Genomic DNA, 23044 nt, shown 5'->3' with positions numbered 1-23044 from the left:
AAATTGGTATTTAAAGTTAGTCTCCTTTTATAAATTCAATTATTTTAATTTGTGGTAAGTGTCACCTAGCTTGTCATATAAATTATTACCCTCAACTAAATATTTTACTATCAAAAAGTTATGGGGAAGAAATAAGAGAAATCCCCATTCTAACATTAAATTACTTTGTACATCTAATGTAAAATAGAGCATACCATTCAGAATATCTATTTACACATTTTTGTCTGTATCTATTCCTACAAATAAGATCGCAGGACTTTGTTGGGGCTTCTCACACAAATGAAGCATTCTATTGTGTGAGCAGGCTTATTGAGGCTTCTCAAATCTCATCATGATTATAAGACCAATGTTCATAGAATAAAATTACCATATCATGAACAATTCTTTAATTTCATAAGATACTTTAAAATAGCATTTACAAATGAAACAGTAGGAGAGAGGGGGACCTAAATATTGAAAAAGAACAAAAATTTATCTTTCATAAGAACACCTTCAAGCTTTCTTTTTGTGTTGCATGTACCCCATTTAATTAGTCTTCATGCTGTGTAAATTTTTTTATATAAATCCTTAGTTATTTGTGCTAAATCAAAAGTTCTGACTTAGTTTTGCAGAGTGCTCAGAGGGATATTTTATATAATTTAATCAAGTTTGAAGCAACTACTGGCACAGCCAACAAAGAAAATAAGAGAAAAAAAAGACTCAGATTTGCTCCCTACTGCAATCTATACAGCTTTGTGAAACCCTAAACTAACGTCTAGAGAGGTGCTTTGCGAGGAGGTCCCAACTGTCTTGCGATATTTACCACACTAAATAAATCCAGATTTGATTTGCCCACTTGAATAATACAGCCTCTCCTTCAGCCTTTCCTTCAGGGATGACTATTGTCTAGGGAAGAAATTCAGGATCTATATGGATTTTTTTCCGAATGGTTCAAGAAGGCATTTTCCTGCTTTTCTCTATAAATTTTTCGAATATGGACTCCTTATTCAAGGCTGTGTTACGAGCCATCTACTAAGGAAAGTTTGGAAAGATCAAATCATCTGGAAAGGTGCTTCAGTCACTCAGGGCCTTATAAGGAGGAAAAAGCTCGTTTGAGGCTTAATGGCCAATAATGTGAAGAGCATTGTTTAGTTTTTTGGGAGGGATGCTAATATTATCAAAGAAAGAGGACAAATCAAGAGGCACTCCTTCTGAATAGAAAGGTAAAAGGGCAATAAAGGATAGTGGTTTACATAGTGCAATAATCAAAAAGGCTAATCATATCAAAAAATGTTCCTTAACTTTTAGAGGTAGGTTTTAATATGATTAAAAACACATAAGAAATCAAGAGGTTCTCCATTTGACTGAAAAAGAATGAATTATAATTTTGTAGTAAAATGAAAAGAGTCTTGTCAAAGGGGTTGTGGTCGATTGGTATGACCACCTGGTTCTAATGTTGGAGACCAAGGTTCTATTCTAACCAACGGCATCTTAGACCCAAAAAGGGCATACTAAACTGATAACCCTACTCTAGTGATACTGTGAGGTGGGCTCAGAAGAGCTGGAGGAAGAACAAGAAGTAGCTGCTCCACAAAATAAAATCCATGGAGAAAGCATTCAAGCTATAGGAGCAACGAAGGGAGAAGTTGAAAGCAAATGCCTTGCAAGAAGAGGAAAAAGCAAGGTATTTAAGCCATAGTAGAGCTACAAGAGTAGGCGTTTGAATGTAACTATAGTGGTATCCCCCACAGAAGACCATTAGTTAAAGCAATATCCCCACAAATAAATTGTGTGGGATGAGGGTCACAACTCAAAAGCAAGGGGCTCAATAGAAGCCCCACTAGATACTCTATAAAAAAGAGGGAAGAAGTTTTATTCTAGATAGAACAAATTTATGCCTAATACAAATCATTTTCTTCTCCCTCTTGGAACATTCCTTTTTTGTACTATCTAACCACCATCAAGTTGGGTTCACCTTTCTTTTGCGTTTGTTAGGATTAGATGGTGTCCACCTTGTAAATCTATGTGAACATTGTAATTATTCTATGTTATCAAACTTTCCTAGAAACCTAATAATATAGAATAATTACTTGTGTACACATAGGGGGTCCTATTTGGACCCAATACGCTGCTAGGTTCACCCAAGGTCTTGCCCAGGCATCCTAGTCAAACCTAGGGGGACCCAAGGGCTACCCAAAGCAGAATAATTTAAAAATTTCTAAGTTGTCGATTCAGGTATGGGTGTGGGTATGAAAACTGATACCCGATACAGAAGGAAAAAAAAGAAATTTTCCTTGGGTACGAGTACAGGAATATATAAAAATTATAAGAACAATGATACTCATAATTACTAAAAAAGTATAATATTAAAATACCTCATATGCATAATGTTCAAATAAAAATAAAAAAATACCTCATATGCATAATGTTCAAATAAAAATAAAAAAATAGAAAATAAAAAAATAAAAAAAATACTCAAGTCTCAAAATGTCATTACACAACAAAAATTCAAATTACAATCGATATTTAATATTCATATTCTTCTTCATCAAATGGATGAAGGTTAACATCAACATTTGGTTCAATTTCATTTGAACCCGAATCAATTGGAATATTGCTCCTACTAGCTGTGTGTTGATGTGTATTTTGTACACAACCAAACACAGAATAAAATACCCAAAGGTATCTTATCCTCTCTTGATTAAAGTCTCTGAATGCTAAAGATGTTGCGAAAAGGATCAATCGAGATGACTTCAAGGTTCTTTGTTGTAGGATCTCTACGTGTGGATAAGCACCAGTGGTCGTTGTGTATGTTGTTTCTTCAAGGGGCCTTACGTACTTTCAGAGAAAGCTTGTTCGTATTACTCTCTTTTTGACTGCAGGAACAGGATTTTCCTAACACTAACAAATTTTCAAAAAATGTCAAAAAATAAGGGTTTCAAGGAAGGAATGCTTGAACTAATCCTAAGAATGACTCAATGAAGACTAGACTTGATAAGATTCTACCAATTTCAATATCGCCAAGAAATTACAACTATACTGGAATTGATGCGATCTTCTAAGGGGATTCAATAGTTTTTTTCAAATCATCAAGGATATAGATACTATCATGGAGATACATATCAATACTTCCAGGAATGATTGAATTCTTAATCAATCTCAAGGTTTCCAGTTGACCACACAAGGCGTCCTTACAATCAGTAAGAAGCTAGTGGTTTGGAATATGAATCTTATCAAAGATCAAGCATAACACTTCGTCTTTCAAACTTAAAACTTAAATGCTACTTCAACTGAGAGTGATTCAAGAAGATAAACAATCATAAAGATAGCCACAAGTATTGCAATAAAACACCATAACTTCAATACTTTATTGATCTCATAGCCAAATGGACAACAATTGTTCAAAATTCTTTCTTCACTACTCAATCTTGCTACAACAATAACTTTCCTCTCTCTAAGCTCTCTCTCTTCTCTAACTTTTCTAACTGTTCTAACCCCTTAAAATGAAATGAGTGAGGGTATATATAGCATCCTCAAATACAATGAATGGCCCGGATCAAAAGAAGATCGACAGTTGAGATTTTGACACCTAAACCCTAATTAGGGTTTGTTACAAAAAAGTCCCCATTTAGATAAACATCACTAATCCATAGCCAATAAAGAATTGGCACAAAAACCGAGGAGACATAGACCAATAGGAATTAAGCTGCCACATCATCCTATAACAACTTTTCATCTAGAATTTTGTTCCCTTTCCTATGCTCTTTCTTAGCATATTCAATGAATCTGGACACAATTCCTTCAATCTCAGCAATGGGAATCTCAGGAAGATTCTTCATTCGTTCTTCCAAGTGAAGGACTTGATCAAAAGCAATGAGAAGAGTTGTCTCCCATCCAGGTTCAAGTTCTTTTGTCTTCTCAATCAGGAACATAGTAGTGTACATCTGATCTCGTTGCTTATCTATGATGATGTTCTCCTCTTTGCAAAAGATGACCTTGATTCTATCCTCCAACTCTTGGATGTCCACATCTGTCTCGATCTCGATACGCCTGTCAAGAATGGTACACAACACCTCAAAACACTTTATCTTGAATTGGATGAATGATACCTTCAACTCGACTGCATCTGGTGTTGATGTCTTCGAAAAGGACCTCTTTCATCTGGAGCAGAGCTAACCACTGTAGGAGGTTATGGGTTCCTCCATCCATTATCTTTTCTTAAGCCAGAATTCGTCTTGGTGTTTGTCTTATCACTTGCAAGACAGGAATGATAACATCTCTAGTGTGAGTGAATGCAGCTACAGTTATCATTAGATTATGGATAATCTCAAGGACCTGGATAGCTCGATGAACTATCTTCATCATTCTTGTTGTAAATTCAACGGCTACCGTGTGGGATTTATCAATCCAAGAACTTATAAGTTGAACCAAGCTCTTCACCCTTTCTGCCTCGCCTACTGATTCAAGAGGGAGTGCTTGCAAAGGAGATACTGTTGGATCCTGACGTCTCAAGGGCTGATTAAGGTGACTAAAATAGTTCCTCCAAGCACTGACCTCCCTTTCAAGCTTCTTATTCTTTTCCATTTCTTCTTTAACTTTGTCCTTAAGTGCTTCAAATGAATCAGTTGCTTCTTCCATCGCTTGTTCAGAGGTAAGTGGACCAAGCTCAAATGTTTCTAGGTCATACTCATCTGCAAGAATCTCATCCTCATATTTGTCCACCACTGGTGTAGCTACCTGTACTTTCCTGGATCCTGTCTCATCTCTAATTACCTTAGACATCTTTGTGGCCTTCTTCTTCTCCATTACCTCATGAGAATTTCCTATAAGGCTTTCCAAGTTAAACACATCTTCTTCCTCTTCAACCACAACTACCCTTGTCAATCTCTCTTTCAGCCAATCAAGAATGGCAGATCTTGTTTCCCCCACTTGTATTTCTTTAGGTAGTGGCCTGTCTTCCTGGAAAGGAGATGTTGCTTCATCATCATTCTTTTCTTCGTGTTGCTCATTAGCATCAACTTGGGGAGACTGACTTGATGAATGTTGAGGTGTCTGTCCTTTCTCTTGTTTATCATTCTATACCATGGACTCCATAGACTCATCAACTTCATATACTATCTGCCTCTGATCTTCCCCTTGACTCGCCTCCTTTTCATGCCTGGAAGATGTGCTTGGTGGGTGATCAGGGTTTGTTTTCTACTTCTTCTTGGAAGGTTCTTTCTTCTCAAGTCCTTCTTTCCTCTTTGAGCCTTTGGAATGAGAAGTATTCTCACTCACACTTGCTTCTCCTTCTTTTGGTCTTGCCTCCAAAGTAAATGTCATTGATACATTCTACTCCTTCAACTTTTGATACTATACATCCACCCATCTGCGAGTGCAGGATAAAACGGGAGCCATCAAAGCTCTCAAGTCTAAAACCTCGGGTTCATTCCAATCTATCTTCACTTCTTTGTCCTCTTTCTCATAGGACGATTGGAGGTATCTACCATTATCCTGGGCTTGATCGACTACTCTATAAACTTTGCATTTCCTGATGAGATCTAAGGGTAGCCTGGAATGCATCTTTCCTTTAACCTCTAAATCACCTGGGAGATTCATCCAAAAGTCCTCCACCTGAAACTCATGCTTGTACTTTCTACCGACTGTCTCCTCCATATAACCATGAGGGTCAAAGTTTTCTCGCGAAGCAAAGGATGTGAATGAGTATAAAGATAATTCCTTCTCTGCATCTTCCACGGCTTGAGTATTAGGACACACCTCAATTGAGTTCCCTAGTATGATAGGCACGGGAATCCCATTTCCATGCTTGTGTCTGGATGCCTTCGCATAAGCTGCCAACTGTCTAGTCACCTCAAGTAATACAATCCTGTCTGTTGGATATCTTGGCAACATGTAAGGAGGTGAAGGACACCCATGAACTTTGATGTATGTGAACTTTTGAAACTGGATGAACCATGCACCATACTTCTTCACAAGCTCTTGTGCATCCAGAGACAGTCGATTGTGAATTCCTCCTTGCAATATCCTAGTAATGTTCATCGTGAAGGTGTCATTGACTAACTTGTAGTCACTTCTAGGCGGATGATGCAGATGAACATAAGAATCACAAACCCTTATTTCTCCGGGTCCTCTTCCAATCACTCCTCTGTGAGGTAGCCCTGCATACTCGAAACTCCTAATCAAGGCATATATAACATATGAGCTCATGTGGAATGATTTGGTGGGTCTTAGCCTTCTCAACTACACGTCCAGACACTTGCTAATGATTCTGGCCCAATGAAGCATTCTTTTTCCTTGAACTATCACTTGTATGAAGAAGAACATCCACTTTTCGAAGAAGGCGGCTTGAGAAGCACCTGTAACTCGATTGAGCAAAGTTATCAAGTCTCTGTATTCCTCCTAAAAGTCGATCCTATGTGGTGTATTGGGAATCTTGTTCAAGCGAGGCCGACTTTTGAGCAACCAATTCTTATTGATGAAGTTCAAACAAGACTCAGGATCGTCTTCATAGATCGACCTGGCTCCTTCTAAGCTTTTGTAAATCATATCTTTATGGTCTGGAAGATGAAGAGCTTCGCTTATAGCTTCCTCTGAAAGGTAGGCTAAGATGTTCCCGTCTTTGGTTATGATCGTCCTTGATTGTGAGTCATAATGGCGGGCACACTCGATCATCAACTCATGACACTTGACTGCGGGAGGGAAACCTGCCACCTTGATGATGCCACTCTCGATTATCCTCCTTGCAACAAGTGATGGCTTGCCAATATAGGGGACCTCTCGAAACTTCTTCACATTGAAGTTTCCTAAGTTGGTGTCTCCGACATTATTCCACTTGGACACGATCCTGGTCTCCAATTCGTCGCTCCTCTGATCTTCCTTGATGAGAGCCTGTCGACTAGTAGATCCTCCGGCTTTGGGGGTCATCATTTGATGCCTACACAAACAATTTAAGATTAGTCTTTAAGCATCATATCTTAAAGCATAGTTTTTAAGAACTTCCAAGGAAATAATTCAAAACATTAATTTGAAAAGGACATGATTCCTCAAATTAATTATGAATGAAATCAAATTCTCAAGACTTAGACCCTTTTTTAAAATAAAAAAATTGCTATGAAAATCAAAACAAGTCTTGAATAAGAACTTCAAAATGATTATTCATACCTTCCCTTGAATGCTTAACTATAAACCTTGGAAATTGGAAGAAAGAAGATTAGATTTTGCTGGACAAAAATCTAATTTCTGGCCCTCCTTGGATGAATTATGCCTTGATTAACCTTCAAAAGAGCTTCACCTTCTTTAGCCTCCAACACTTAGCAAAAATTCGCCCCTAATCTGCTGGATTTCGCTCCTCCAATCTGCTCCTCAAAATCGCATTTAGAAGGAATGAATGAATGATTTGAATTTTAAAACAACACTCCTCCTTTATATAGGGCACTCACCCTAATTTCCCTCAAGGCCGACTTGGCAAATAGGGAATAAAATAAAATAAAAACCACTAACAAGGAGGCCGACTTGCTTGTAAAGGCAAGTAAATATGTTTTGAGCGCTCACCTTTATTTTTTTAAAATTTTAAAATTAATTTCAATGCCTCCAAGGTGGATTTTCAATTATTTCAAGGCCTAAAAATTAATTAATTAAATTGCCAATGCCTTAATTAATGCGAATTTAATTCAACCTCCCAAATGTCTTGAATTTGGGTAATTTAGTGCAATTTGGGGAATATCAAGGTTTGATTGAGGCTTAATGAAGCTTCCTAATGATTTCGCCCTGGACCCTCTGGAAGGGTCAGGAGCGATTTTTTCAATTTGGTCCCGAATATCCCATTCCTTGACTCCAAAATCTCCTGGAAGGTGAGTTCATACCTAATTAAAGTCTTGCATTACAAATTTTGGTATTTCACATGAGGAAATTAAGTGAAAATGTGGATTTTGCCCTGGGCCTTCTGGAAGGGTCAGGAGCGATTTTTTCATTCTAGGCCAAACTTCACCTTAGCTTGATCATTAAACTCCTCCAAGGCAATCTCTAGGGTCCATTTCCTTCCATCACTGGGTTAGCTCATCAAAACTTTGAAGGAAAAGTTGCATTTTAGGGAATTTCGCTCTGGACCCTCTAGAAGGGTCAGGAGCGAAATTTACAATTGGGCTCAAAATTCTCACTTTTGAAGGTCCAAAACTTCTTCAAGGCATTTCAAATAGGCTCTTTCACTGAATTCTAGGCTTAGTTTCATTCAAATTAGGAGGAAAAAGGTGATTTTAGGGTTTTTCGCCCTGGACCTTCTGGAAGGGTCAGGAGCGATTTTTCCTCCTTAGGCTTACTCCTTCATCAGCTTTTGTTGAATTTTTCACTCATAGCTAGGCAATGTTCTTCCTCATTCACTCCACCCAAGTTTGGCTTGTTCTTGCAAGGTAAAATAGGGGTTTTTTAGATTTTCGCCCTGGACCCTCTGGAAGGGTCAGGAGCGATTTTCCCTCTCTGACCTAGAATCATCAACTTTTGAAACAAACAATTACTCATCAATGGTCTTAAAGGTCATTTCCACCTTGGTGTATCCTTGCCTTAGCACAAACTTAAAAGGAATATGTTGATTTTATGATTTTCGCCCTGGACCCTCTGGAAGAGTCAGGAGCGAATTTTGAGTTTTAGGCCTATTCCTTCATGCTTTTTAACTTCAAATCACTTCTAAGGCATAGAACATCATGCCTCTCTCCCATCCAAGTCCTGAAAACCAAAATTTTATCTTGAAATGCAAGGAAAATAGGAGGAATTGGATCACTCTGGACCCTTTGGAAGGGTCAGGAGCGAATTTCCCTCTTGGCTTTAAAATTTTCATTCTTAACAATCCAATTTCACTCCAAGGCAATTCAAAAGTCTTCTCAAACCCATGTCTAAGCTTGGTCTAGTCCAATATCTGGAAAAAAGGATAGGTTTTAGGATTTTCGTCCTGGACCCTCTGGAAGGGTCAAGAGCGAAAATCATTTTCTAGACTTGGTTGCTTCCTCTTGACTATCTCAATTATCTTCAAAGGGCAAAACATACCTTCTCACACCCATTCAAGCCATAAAATCTAAAAAGTTCCCTTGTTCTTGCAAGAAAATAGGTGTTTTTAGGAATTTCGCTCTAGACCCTCTGGAAGGGTCAGGAGCGAAGTTCACCTTTGGGCTCAATTCCTTCACCTTTTGACGATTTCTTCCAATCTCAACTTAATCCTAGGGGCAATTCCTTCTATGTTTCATCTTATCCCCTACTTGACTTAGTAAAATTTGATAGCAAAAAGTGTTTTTGAGAAAATTCGCTCTGGACCCTTTGGAAGGGTCAGGAGCGAAATTGCCTTTCTTGGCCAGAATCCTTCATTTTCTTCATTTCCAAACATGCCTAAGGGTTTCATCCTGCTCATTCTTCCTTTCATGATGCCTTAGGCTCCTTAATTTGATCAAACAAGGCAATAAATGTCTCCTATAAAGATTTTTGCCCTGGACCCTCTGGAAGGGTCAAGAGCGAAAATTAGGTTTTAAGCAAAATCCTTCATTCTTCAAAGTTGAAACTTCTTCAGGAGGCAAAAGGGAGTTGTTCTTGTTTCACTCATGCCCAAAACTTGACCTTTTTCTTTGCAACATGGGAGCTATTGAGAATTTCGCTCTGGACACTTTGGAAGGGTCAGGAGCGAAATTCACCTTTCTTGTCCAAAATCTTCATTTTGCACGCTTCCAAATCTTCAAATGTATCAAATGATGTCCAATCTTCATTCCAAGAGATCCTGCACATGAAAAGTTAGCCAAAGTTAGTGAAAAATAAGCTCTTATAAGATTTTCGCTCTGGACCCTCTGGAAGGGTCAGGAGCGAAATCTTCATTCCAGGCCAAATTGCTCAATCTTCAAGTTTGAAACCATCTCACAAGGCAAAGTTAGATCATTTTCTAGGCTAGGAACAGGATTACAAGTCTACTCAAAGCAAGAAATAGTATTTAGGATGAAATTCGCTCTGGACCCTTTGGAAGGGTCAGGAGCGAAAATCCTCTTTCTAGCATCATCTTGCTCTTCAAAATCAATCAAATCCCTCTCCAAGCAGGAATATATCAATTCACCTCCAATCATGCCTTTTAGAAATCATCACTTAGTCAAAAATGAGGAGAAAAGAGGTTTACAATGATTTTTGCCCTGGACCCTTTGGAAGGGTCAGGAGCGAATTTGACATTTCCAGGCTAGATATTACCTTAATTTGCTTCATCCTTTATCTAACTTGATCAACCCAATTCCTTATCCTCACTAGCTCAGCTCAACTGACTTAGATAGGGAAACAAGCAGGACTCCAACAAGAAAACCCTCAATCTAGACCTATCCTGACCTGAGACCTATTCTCCCTGCCCCCTGATCTAACCAACTTGACTTTCCTGAAAGGCATGCTTCATTCTGGCAATCTTGAGGCTTCAGGCAGACGACTAACAACCTCCTAAACCAGACTAGACTTAGTCTTGAAAGAAACCCTAAAACGAGCTTCCAAAGTTTAGCCCCAATCTAGCCAACTTAGGCAGACCACTCACTCACTCAAAACCCTAAAAGCAGAGAGAAAACAAGCAAAGAGAAAACAAAACCTAAGGCAAAAAGAGGGGGTCCCCATTCTAATGGGGCGATGTGTGAAATGGTCACAACACTGTGTCAAGTACAAAAGCTGGTTCAATTTCATTTTGCAAACTTTGACAAAATGCCAAACCATTAAAAATAGACAAGGAAAGTGATTTCACAAAACATAAACAAACAGCTGCTACATGTGCATAATTTAAATCAACTGAAATCAATCTCATTAATGCTGACATAAAGTTTACTAACCTCGTGTTCACAAGTAAAGCTCACAAATGCAACTAAAAAGATATTTAATTTATTCATTGCTGGCATATTGTTATATAAAATGATACAATTGGGACTGGATGGATAAAGGAAATGGCATACCCAAAATGATGAGTGAAACCAAGGTTTTAATGTATCGAACTATGTCTGGGTATGGCCCTGGGTGCTGCTTGGGCACCTAGGTTTTCTATGGGCTTGTGTGGTTTCAAAGACCTTGATTTGGGCTTGATGGCACGAACGCTCCCTCTTGAGCCCACTGCAGGCATTGCCCCTCAACCCCATTGCGTCTCCACTCCCAAACCCCCACTATTTATTGGGATCTCTTGTCATATAAGAAACTTGCCAATTATCTCTTTAGATGTTGTAGTCACACAACTTGCCAATAATCTCTTTAGATGAGGTGGCTTCTACATATGACATGGCTACTAGAAGTGGCATTGTAATTCATTGTGGTTCAAATGAAATAAAACCAAATGTTGACTTTGATGCTCTATATGAAGAGCAATATGAAGATTATAGACTATTGATTGTAATTTTCATTCCATATTGACATTTAACAAGTCATTAAGAGAAAAACCCCAAACCCATACATGTCCCTACATAATGATCAAAAAGTTAGTAATTATTTAATGTCTTGTGTATTGTCACATTTGGGCCATCACAAAATAGGGTCCCAGACTTGGGAAGAATCACAATATTTCTTGCATGACATGCAATGCCACTTGACATTTGTCTTATGACATGGCTAAGGGAGCACAAATGTGTACGATCATCTACAATAATGTAAGATACATGAGTTTCTATGGAATGCGTGAAAGAATGTTGTAAGAGGGGGTTATATAGTGGACTGAATCAGCATCTTTCATCGACTAAGTCATTTGTAAGAGGGTTATAAGTTATTTTCTATGTTTGGATTTCTTCACAAGTGCAATAGCACACTAGTCCAAATTGGACTACTTGTACCAAGATTGCACATGGTTTGGGCCGATAGTTTTGGAATACCACGGATGGTTTCTTGAATCATCTTGATCTATATATTGGATGCTTGAGATGGAGTTTGTATGGTGTTTCCAGAGATAGGTTAATAAGTTATCAAATTAACTCCAAAAGACAGTTCAAGATCTCTTGTCTCACCTATGGAGAGCAACGCTACTCTATTGTAACGGAATCTTCTACTTACAATTGGAAGTGTGCTTAGGAAGCTAGATTTTTCGGAAAAGGATATTCGAACAGTATATCTATGTCTCTTGTTATTACTCTGCTGAAATTGCTTGGGATCTATATCTACTTACATTATTTCTCTGAGATTAAAGTGGATCTAGGATTCGCTATACAATTAATGTAGGATTCATCTAGTTTCCTTAAGCATCTTCTATTCACAATAAATTGTTAACAAAGTTTAAGGGTTTGTATATATTGAATACAAAACATTTGAATGATCTTGATTATATGGCAAGGATAAGGTCTATGGAAAAAATAGTTAACAATTATTATCTTCCCAATTTGAAATCGTTTGATTGCAAAATAGTACGGATCAAGGTTACCAGGAGACAGGGGTACTTGGAGACTCCGGAGACTGACACTAATACTGGTACGACTAATTTTCAAAAATAGGAGACAGGAGTACTTGGAGACACCAATTTCTTTAATAAATAATATTTAATAATTTCCAAAACATATCATTACAGAGAACTTTGAAAACAAGAACAGTGGTAACGTTTAACATTAACTTTCAAATTGAACAAAAATTGAAATTAAAATTGCTTATATTGTTGATACCATAGCTAGTCTAAATTGTTTAGTGAAAGTAAGGTAATACAGATGTTGAGCACACTCAATATTGTCGGCTAAATAGTAAAGGCTCTCTTTAGACTATTACAATGAGAAGAAATCAATCCCCTCAAAAAGTCTACACTGTCAATAGATCCGATCACTAAGACTTTGTATGGATTTTGTCTTCCTGTGAAACAGTTTCCTTATTAGTCATTTCCCTACGACTTTGCTTTGTTGCAAGCTTATCTTATTTGTTTGCTTTTTTTTTTTGCCTTTTTTTTGGATTTTGCCCTAAGTTTTCTAGGAGGAGACGACAATTTTTGGTCGAGAGACTTCAAAGACAGCAAGAGACAGCAGCCAAAAGCACCTTATGCGTCAAGAAGTTTTCGGAGAAGTATCTGGTACCGGAGACGCGAGGTCTCCAGGGGTAGGAGATGGGTCTCCTGGTAACTATGCTATGGATTCTATTGTTGTCATTTTATGACACCCTTGGTCCATCAGTGAGAACCCATCAGAGATATGTTCCATGGACCGACGCTGCCTCAATTAATCAAGAACAAAACCAATGGAATCATGAAATGTTAAGTGTTATCTTGTCAAGAGGTTGTTTTAGGCTTTCTTCCTTTCCTTCCAAAACTTGGAATCCCGAAACCCCCAGGTTTCCAAACCTTCTTTCCTCCTTTCCTTTCGAACCTCAAAATACCAGAACCCTCATGATTCCAAACCTCCTTTCCTCCCTTTCCTCCTTTCCTTCTAGACCATGGAATCCCAAAACCCCTAGGTTTCCAACCTCCTTTCCCCTCTTTCCTCCTTTCCTTCTGAACCCCGAAACCTCGGAACCTCCTAGGTTTCCAACCTCCTTTCCTTCCTTTCCTCCTTTCCTTCCAAATCCAGGAATCCCGACACCCCGAGGTTCTCAACTCCTCTCCCCTAGCAACGTTTTCTTGAGGGCCCAACGTCCGACTTCCGATGACTTACAACGCTTCTAGATGATGTGATCATCACTCAAGGCTCTTAATGCTCCAGCAACCCTTGCAACTTGTCTACTTTCATTCATGGAGCTACAGGGGCGCTTTTAATGTTTTTTGCAGGATTACCATCAAATGGAGTCCAAAGCCATGCTTATTTATGGTTACTTGATGGCCTTCATGTCAAGTATGCATGCTCTAACCTTGGAATGTCAAACAATCCACCTTCAAGAAGTACTCTTCTTGGGATTGCCTTGTCTAGGTATGGGCAGTTTGCTTGCATGCACAACCAAATCAGATCTATGCACCTCCCTGCCTTCTCGAATTGACATTCTTCTACGCACGCCAGCGTCATGGCTTCTCCCCCTTGACCATTGGTCTCTCTTCTGCAACCAGTTTCCTATATATAAGTTATTAAGCCTCATCGTAAAGGGTTCTCTCCCAGCTAGCTTGAGCTACTTCATGCTTTTTCACTTATCTTGAAGATTTGTACATTTTCTTGCATGTTTGCAATTGTAAGTTTGGCCATTGGCTTGAGAATGAATTCAAATCATCATCCTTGCCTCCCTTCAACTTATGCATGTTGTGTATGTTTTCTTACCTTCATTGTAAGTGTATGTTTTGTGGCTTTCTCTCACGTATATGTTTGTGTTAACTTGTTTCTAAGTGTGACTTGTGGGAAACCTTCTCCCCTTTTGGTATTCAAGAAATTCTAACCTCCATACATATGTTTGGGGTCATTCATGCAACTAACGTTTGTGCATCTCCAAGGTATTTCGATTAATTCTTTGTGTCATTTTGGGGTGGGGAGAGGAAAATCTCTTATCTTGGTGCATCATCTCCTTTCATTTCAGCATTTCTTTCTTCTCTTTTCCTCTGCAAGTTGGTAGGATAGTTTTACAAGTAGAATTTGGAGTGTTGAATTCGTTCGACACCTGCACTTGGATTGAGAAGAAAATCGGCCTTCTCCAGAGACTCGACCCCTTTGTGCAAGGTCCCACATTTCGAGGTTGTTTCACAAGGTTGCTGAGTTGATAGCTTAGCAAGGGTGCAAACTTTCGTGACAACAACTACTAAGTTCATAAGGACTTAAGGGAGTATTAAAGGTAGAAATATGAAAAAATAAATTGGGGAAGTACAAGAAATGCTGAGAAATATTGAGCAATAACTCCAACTCTCTTGAATACATTAATTTACAAGAATAGCTGTTTAGAAACATGCTATCACATTACAGCTCAATTATGTGAATCAAGGTGCTAAACTCCAATTGAGACTACCTTGAATTAAACAAGGCGAAAGAGGGTACATTGTATTTTTTTTTTAAATTTATAATCCAAACATGGTAGAGACAAATTGTTAGCAATTGATGATAGTGCAGACAAGATATTACATTTTCGTGCATGCACACTTCAACACCCTCACACTACACAAACTTCACATGAATGATCGGAAATATATACCCATTCCATTGTGTTGTTATCATCTTTATGTCAACTTAGAACCATTCAACACCATCCACAACTCACTATGTCACCCAAGAATAAATACTTAATTCAAAATGATATGAAATGTGTATTCAGCCCAACCCCAAATCAAATGCATTAACAGAAGACTAAAGATATGTGCTTCATATCATAGACACAACTGACCCCAATTTACCTTTTCACATGCTTCCTCCAACTAACGTGTGTTTCCTTTCTCTAGCGCAAACATCAAAACATTTGCATAGACAACCAGCAAACACAATGTTCATTTTGTCACTTCTAGATCTATGTCTAATAATGCAAATCTCTTGAAACTTAATACAACATACTTATTGAATAACTTTACTTATCTTCCAAGCCACAAGACAAAACAACCAATGGCAATAGAATGTTGTAACAAAATCAATGACAATATAGCATAGTCCATATACCACTTATGAGCAACAAACCTCAAAAATCCAACACAAACATTTCCAAACTTCCGCAAATGTTGTAGATGTTCAGTAACTACTGATTCTTTTATATATCCAAACTTTCTATGTTGCTTTTGTACTGAAACTTGACAACAATGATAACATTAACATCTACAACTGCCATTCCATCTTGACACCAATAGCAGCATCTTACTACTTTGACATGCTTCCCTGATGTTATAGTTTTGACATCACTAACAACTTCTTCATTCTTCCTTGACATCGATGACAATATTTCCAACACTACAAACATATATAACAGACTATTTGTTGCGTAAATGCCATGAGCAATACAAACTTCACGTGCACACATAGGCATGGAGAAAGTAAATGTCCAAATATTTATGTACAATTGTCAAACGTTACATGCACCATCCAAACCATCTCAAAGAAGAAACTTCTCAAACTTGTTGAGACCAAATATGTTTCATACTTAATTCTCTTGATGAGGATGACTATGTTGCAAGTCGTTGCACTTAACCGTCATGACACGAGTGAAATAGGTTGGTCAAATCCAACTCAAAGCAAGGGAAGAGAGTGAAGCAAGTGATGAAACGCAACAGTTTTTCGATTGATGCCAAAAACATTATATCTGTCATATCACTAATTTTCCACAAGCAAGGTTGGTCATTGTACATTACAGGAGCTTCAACTAGATGGTTATAGCTATTATAATGATGACTTTGCCACAACATTTGAGGAGAATGAGTTGATTCTCAAATGGCTTGAGAATTGACCTATTGCACTTCAACGTAATCATCAGGTTTATATCTATGTTACCCCGAGTTTCCGGGACGGGGACAGTAGGGGACGGGGGTACGTGTTTCTGAGACGGTGATTTTTTTGCCAATTTTGGGGACGGCTAGGGGACAGCAAAGGGGACGGCTGTATAAAAACAGGGAAAATTAAAATATATAGGGAAATTTAAAATATTCATATGAAAACATGGATAAAACATGCACATATACATTATAGAACTTTAACATATAAGAACTACTAGAGTTCTTATGACAAATTTGTGTCAAATTGCTTATAGAATTCATTGTCAAAATTCACTGTCTATATGCAGAAATTATGGGGACGTCCCCTAGGAGTCCCCGAGACGGGGACGCCTGAAAATAAAACCGGGGACGCCGGGGACGCGTCCCCGAGTAACATAGGTTTATATTAAATATAATAATGCAGTAATGCACCAATTTTAAATAGATAGGGAGACTCAATACTACAATCGCTATGGGACTTTAAGATCATGGTTTGTATAGACTTGCTGATTCCGGTGATTCTCAGGAGCACGCTTTGGTTGCTAGGAGTACATCCATCAGAACACTTTGGCATCGACGTTATGGGCACTTAAATGTGCACTATCTCTCTCAATTATATCGGGAGGGTTTGGTTACTGGTCTACCTGAGATCCAACCTCAAAATCATGGAGTTTGTGCAACCTGTCAAGCTGGGAAGTAGCATTGCACACCATTCTCGGATGGTGATTCTTGGCGAGCCTCCAAGGTTCTTCAATTGGTTCACGTTGATATATGTCGGCCAATGAACACTCCATCTGTTACTGGTTGCAGGTACTTGTTATTTGTTGACGATTTCAGTCGTAAAATGTGGGCGTACTTTCTCAAAAACCAGAGTTCCCAAACTCGCCGCGAGTCAGGCGAGTTCGCCGAGTTGGCGAGTCGAGCCAAGCTCGGCGAGTTTTGCTGACTCGGGACTCGGACTCGCCAAGTTTTGACCAAAACTCGCCTGACTCGCGAGTCAGGCGAGTTATGGCAAAACTCGGCCACCACAGGTCAATGTTTTGACTTGTTTGACAAGTTAGTATATTCGTCAAGATTCATATATGGAATATAACATTTAAGTATAAGTGACATTTCCTTATGTCTTTTCTCTTTCTTATACTTTAAGTTATATTCCATATATATTGTCAGGATGTTTGAGAGTGGTTTCGGACCTCCATGAGTTATAATGCAAAATCTAGTTTTTGAAGGATCCTTCAAATTTCCAGACTTAGTCAAATTTCAGGCCATTTCAGGATCAGGATGACATTCCAGACTTTTAAGGCAAGTTCACTCTGACCATGATGTAAGGGATGGGACCTAGGAGGACACTATGCATTCAACCAAGGTTTGATTTAGCAACTTGAAGCGTGACCAGATAGTACACAAAAACCCTAGGAATGATCTAAATAACCCCTAATCACTCAACTGACCTAACCTCCTTCACTCCACCTTGAGGAGATCCACCTGATTTGATGACCTTTGAGAAACTCAATCCCTTTAATGCAAAGGCTAAGACACTAAAACGACCAACAACAAAACTAAAAGAGCTAACCCTAGAAAGCAAAAAGTGGGGGTCTTCATTTGCAATGGGGCGATGTGTGAGTACCTCACAACAGGGATGTTTCTTAAAATTTTGAAAAAAGGGGGTGAGTTGGGGATATTTCCTACCTATCCCCACATCCCAAAAAATCCCCCCATGAGGCACAAGGTTATTTTTGGCAAGGGACATGTCTCTGAGGAGCATATTTCAAACCCTTCTGGCCTCACAATTCCCCCTTCCATCCAACATATATATAGCCTAAAAACTAAGAGGTCCAAGAAAGACCAAGGTCAACTATAGTCCCAAGGTAAAACCTAAGTTCAAAAAGCACACTATTTAATGCTACCATACACAAGCATTCCTTACAGTTTCCAAGTGAAGATGTCCATGATGTCTCATGTTGGTGCTCCCAAAATTTTAATTTGGCCAAAGAAAATACTAAACAGAAGCCCCAAACAAGTAGATACTCTACCAACATGCCTTTCATGGCATAACAAGCTAGCACACATTATAATTGGGCTTTATTCAATAATGGGTGCATGAAACAAGTTTTAAATTGTTAAAAATCTCTTAATTTCAAGGTTTTTTTAATTTTGCCAAGTCATTGCCGAGTCGTTGCCGAGTCATAGCCGAGTCACGAGTCGAGTCGGCCTTGTCGAGTCCGAGCCGAGTCTGAGTCTGGGAACTTTGATTTTAATTCATTGTGGTTATTAGCTCAAAATTTCAGTTGCTATTTCTAATACAGTTTTTTTACATCATTTTTCAAGTACCGTATTACATTTGAACCATCATGCTCCCATCATCCCCAAATAGGGTCTATACGCTCCCTGCTCAAAATATCTCCACTTCTTGAGGACACGCACATCACATGGATTTTCATATTATAGGGATACTTGTCAACCAAATCCTAGTGCAAGATTGCCTCACATTCAACACTTTGTTTGCACGCTTGGGAACACTAGTCACACACTCCACTCTACCTACAGATCCCGATACCAAACTGCCTTACGTTTGGTGCTTTGTATACATGCTCAGGAACAATGGCTCTGATATCACTTGATGACGAGAACTCCCCTAACACACACAAACACATGCTTTGTTACACTAAATGAGGGCAAGAAACAAATTGCCCTCTATTTCTCAAATATAATGAATTACAACTTCATCAATTACAAAATATTACACACGTAAACTTTACAACTTTGCAAGCTAGAGCTACAAGCCTTCTTACTTATGCTCTACATTGAAAGACTCAACTCTAAATGCCTAAAACTCTATCACAAGCCCCTCTTTATAGTTCTCTTGTGCATCTTGTAATTCTCACGCCCCCTCTAAGAGAGCAACACATGGCAATCAAGCAATGCAACACATAGACAATAGATGACCTTTCAACTTCCCTAGGAGGCCAACTAAAGAGGTGTCTTTTCAATTTTCCTAAGTGGGTGCCTAAAAAGGTGTCTTTTCCCATTTTTATGTAACCATTCAATAAATATGAGTGCATGACTCTTCCCCTTCCTTACTCCCAAGCCAAGAAGGGTGTTTTTATGATTTTAGCATTATAAATGATAAAAAAGGGTGTCCCTTCTTGAAAATTACAATAGCCATTGAACATAGGCCACAAATATTAAATGATTTCAACCACCTATGTCCTTTTGGACAATTTCTTACGTACATGGATAAACCAACATCCTTTAAGGCACAAGTAAATAAAAATATTCCTCTTGTTTAAGGGAAATTGTTAGAAATGCAATAGTGAAATGGCATTAAAAGAAACTGTATGCCTATGAATGATTTCTCATATGGTGACAGGAAGACCTTCACTTTTAAAAATTATTTTCCATGCCAAGACATGGCGGGAATCATGTAGTTTTAAAAGAATAAAGAAGAGGCTGAGTTAATTTTACTTGGCAAGAAGAACACTCAAGTCAAAATTTTGTAAACTTGTAAAAGCAACCACATCAAAGCTGTTTGTAAAGGAGTGAAAGAGGCTTTCATAATTGGGTGGCAAAAACTTCAAATTGAAACGGTCTCAAAGGCAAACAGCTTTTTATCTGACCCAAAGGAATTCCATAGTAAACATTAAGAAGTTTCAAAATTCAAGACAGAAACTCCCAATACAATTAAGAAGTTTCAAGACAGAAACCTCTGCAAAATAGTGCCCTTTGAAGCTTTTGTTATGCTTGATAAAACCTTTTATGTGAGAATAACATTATCTATTAGTCTAGAGCAAATGGTGTCAGCATCACAAAATGTTTTTGATCACTACCAAAAAGTAGCTCTGCTTTTCACACCCCAAGTAAACACCAATCATCTAGGCTGAAAATTGAAGCCTAAAGTAGTAACACAACAACCTTCGCTTCATAATGGAACAGACTATATAATTACAGAAGTTTAATTTCAAATATTTGAATTATGTTGTCAAAAGGTTATGTGAGTTAAGAGGAAAGATACAACCAAAAATCTAATTTACTGATCTTGGTACTAGATCGGGTTCAGGTTCGATGGTTTGATTCATGACCTCAGTTGAAATAAAATTGTTTTGATTCATCCATACAAAAACAAATAAAAATAAGAGATATATACATATTTGCAATAGTATTAAGTTCAAAATACACCACACATTGCATCATATATTATATAATAAACAAAACTACCATTAAAAATGCTACAATGTCAATTAGTCAAACTTACATGTCATGATATGTATTAAAATTAAAAAATAATAATGTCAAATATCAACAATCAGCCATCACTAATCAAACATCATCATATAGATCATCAAAAACATAATCATCACCATCCATGCTCATTAGTTGGCTCATCTTCAACATCAAGTGCAGCAAAGTGAAAAGTGAAAAGTCAATATGCTTTGGCTCGATATCCAACTTCTTTGTGTCAGGTTTCCTTCTAGCACTTTGTTTGTGTGTAAGAAGCTACATTTGAATGCACACACCAAGACCTCTAACTCTTTTTATTTGTATCCTCTCGGATACAAATGAAATAGTAACCCATTAAGACAAAATTATTCAGTTAAGAGTTACAGAATTTTAAAAATTAAAATAAAAACAAAACTTAGCTTAAACCAAAGATGAGTATTTTTCTTTTTATAAAACTTACTTGCAATAAAATTTTGAACAAAAGGTTGTAGGTGTGCAAATGATTAGCCATTGAAGTACCACCAAAAATGAGAATTGATTTTATGCTTGTCCCGAAGAGCATCAATATTGAACTTGTTGGACACTTCAAAATCCATGAACTCAATCCTCACTACATCTCACATGTGAAGATCAATGAAAAGTTTGTGAAGAGCTATTGTGTACCCTTGACTTCAACATCTCTATATAAGGCAATTCTTGTTGACACGGAAAAGAGTTTAGCACTATAATATTTTGGACTCAATGAACGGCAAGATGTAGTGAAGTGGTCATTTTGTTCCATCTCTCTCCAATTTTGTTGTGTAGTTTGATGAAAGTTTCTTTAGGATCATGCTCTTTTGCATTTATGATGGATCTCATTTTCTCAAACATCAAGATGATGCCATCGTATATCTCACCCAAACGAGGCCTATCTGTGTTGATATAATAGATCATGCTCATCATGGGCTCAGTGAAATTGAGAAGTTATTCAATACAAACCCAACAAATGTCATCTAAGATCATTTTCTTAACCTCCATTGCCCTCGTAGTGCTAGATTCCCTCCATATGGATCACGTTGGGTTGATGGCCATCTAGAAATTGCCTCATGAACCTTCATGAATCATCTTAACACAATTGTGTTGGAGGCAAAACAAGTTGCACAACTTGTTTGGAAATCAAATTTTAAAAAATTTAATAAACATATTTAACTTACCTTTAGCAACTTTAATTTCAACAATGTTCTAAATATGCCTTGTAGAATATGATGGTTGGTGACTATAGTCTCCTAAATTGTAATCCTTTACAATTTCACACTCTATTTTGAGCCCTTTCTTTAGTATGCTCTCTCATAGCTCATTTAAAGCCTATTTTTGGCCTTATGATATCCAAACTGCCATCATATTGTAATGTAGTGACTAGATCCCATGTCCCGGGACTAAATACTCCGCAACCATCTTTCTTTGGTCCCTTTCTATGTGGACTAGGGCACCCAACGACATAGTCCCTCCAAAAAGGAGCCAAAATCAAACATGTGCCAGTGTTGATTCCCATCATTTGTTATCCGGTCCCAATATTTAAAAATAATTATTGGAAGTCAATCTAAACTAGGAAATACCTTGTGAATCCTATATAAAGGAGTCATTTCTCACTCATAAGGCATCTTATCTGATGCTATCATCGTGTGAATTCCTAATCATTGAGCAAGCATCTTCAGATTTAAGCATTATGGAACAGCAAGCTACAACAACCTGCATTCAAGTATGCTTTTGTGATTAATCTTGTTATGTCATGTCATATTATTACATCAACACTTTAAGGACTTATCTAAAGAACATTGCAAGACTTATCGATACTAAGGTAATATCATTTCAATTTAGCATTTCAATTCTAATTTAGCCTTTTCCCTACCAAGGATAAGCTATCTTTTTCAGCATCAATTGAGGTAATATCATTTCAATTTAGCATTTCAATTCTAATTTAGCCTTTTCCCTACCAAGGATAAGCTATCTTTTTCAGCATCAATTGTTGTCGTGGAGATAGAAACACCAACATGCAGTTTAACTTAGGAAAGCCCCTATACAACACAACAATTTTCCCTCTTTTATTTGTGTAGGTAACAGGTCCAACAATCAAAAGTTGTGGGATTGCATATAGCATACTGAAACGCATACTTCCCAACTTTGAATAGGTAAACCAAGACTAATTTGTCGAGCTCCATAGTCCAACACTTTTCATCCAAATTTCGAGGAAAAAATCTAAAGAGCCCTTTGTTCCAAAATCTGGAACCTTCAATTGATGGAAGCACCTTCAAGACTAATTTGCCCCGCTCCATAATCGAACACTTTCTACCCCAAATTTTTGTCACAAGTTCTACAAAGCCCTCTGATCCAAAATCTAGAAGCTTCAATTGACACAAACACCTTCAAGACTAATTTGCCCAGATCCATAGTCGACACTTTCAGCCCCAAACTTTAGTCACAAATTCTTTGTCTCCTAATTCCAAAACAGTACTTCACTTTCAATCTATTTTTATCTATTTATGCTAAATCTTCTCAATTTTCTACCAG

The 23044-nt window shown here is 37.8% G+C and overlaps 1 protein-coding gene across 2 annotated transcripts in view; it reads right to left on the bottom strand.

Annotated features, from left to right (window-relative positions):
* Nucleotides 1-23044, bottom strand: part of LOC131078347 (putative 3,4-dihydroxy-2-butanone kinase) — a 118477-nt gene that overhangs the window by 12699 nt on the left and 82734 nt on the right. The window lies entirely within an intron of this gene.

The sequence above is a fragment of the Cryptomeria japonica genome, chromosome 3, assembly GCF_030272615.1.
Source record: "Cryptomeria japonica chromosome 3, Sugi_1.0, whole genome shotgun sequence".
Lineage (NCBI taxonomy): Eukaryota > Viridiplantae > Streptophyta > Pinopsida > Cupressales > Cupressaceae > Cryptomeria > Cryptomeria japonica.
Note: the sequence above shows the minus strand (reverse complement) of the source record. Positions and strands in the feature narration are given on the sequence as shown.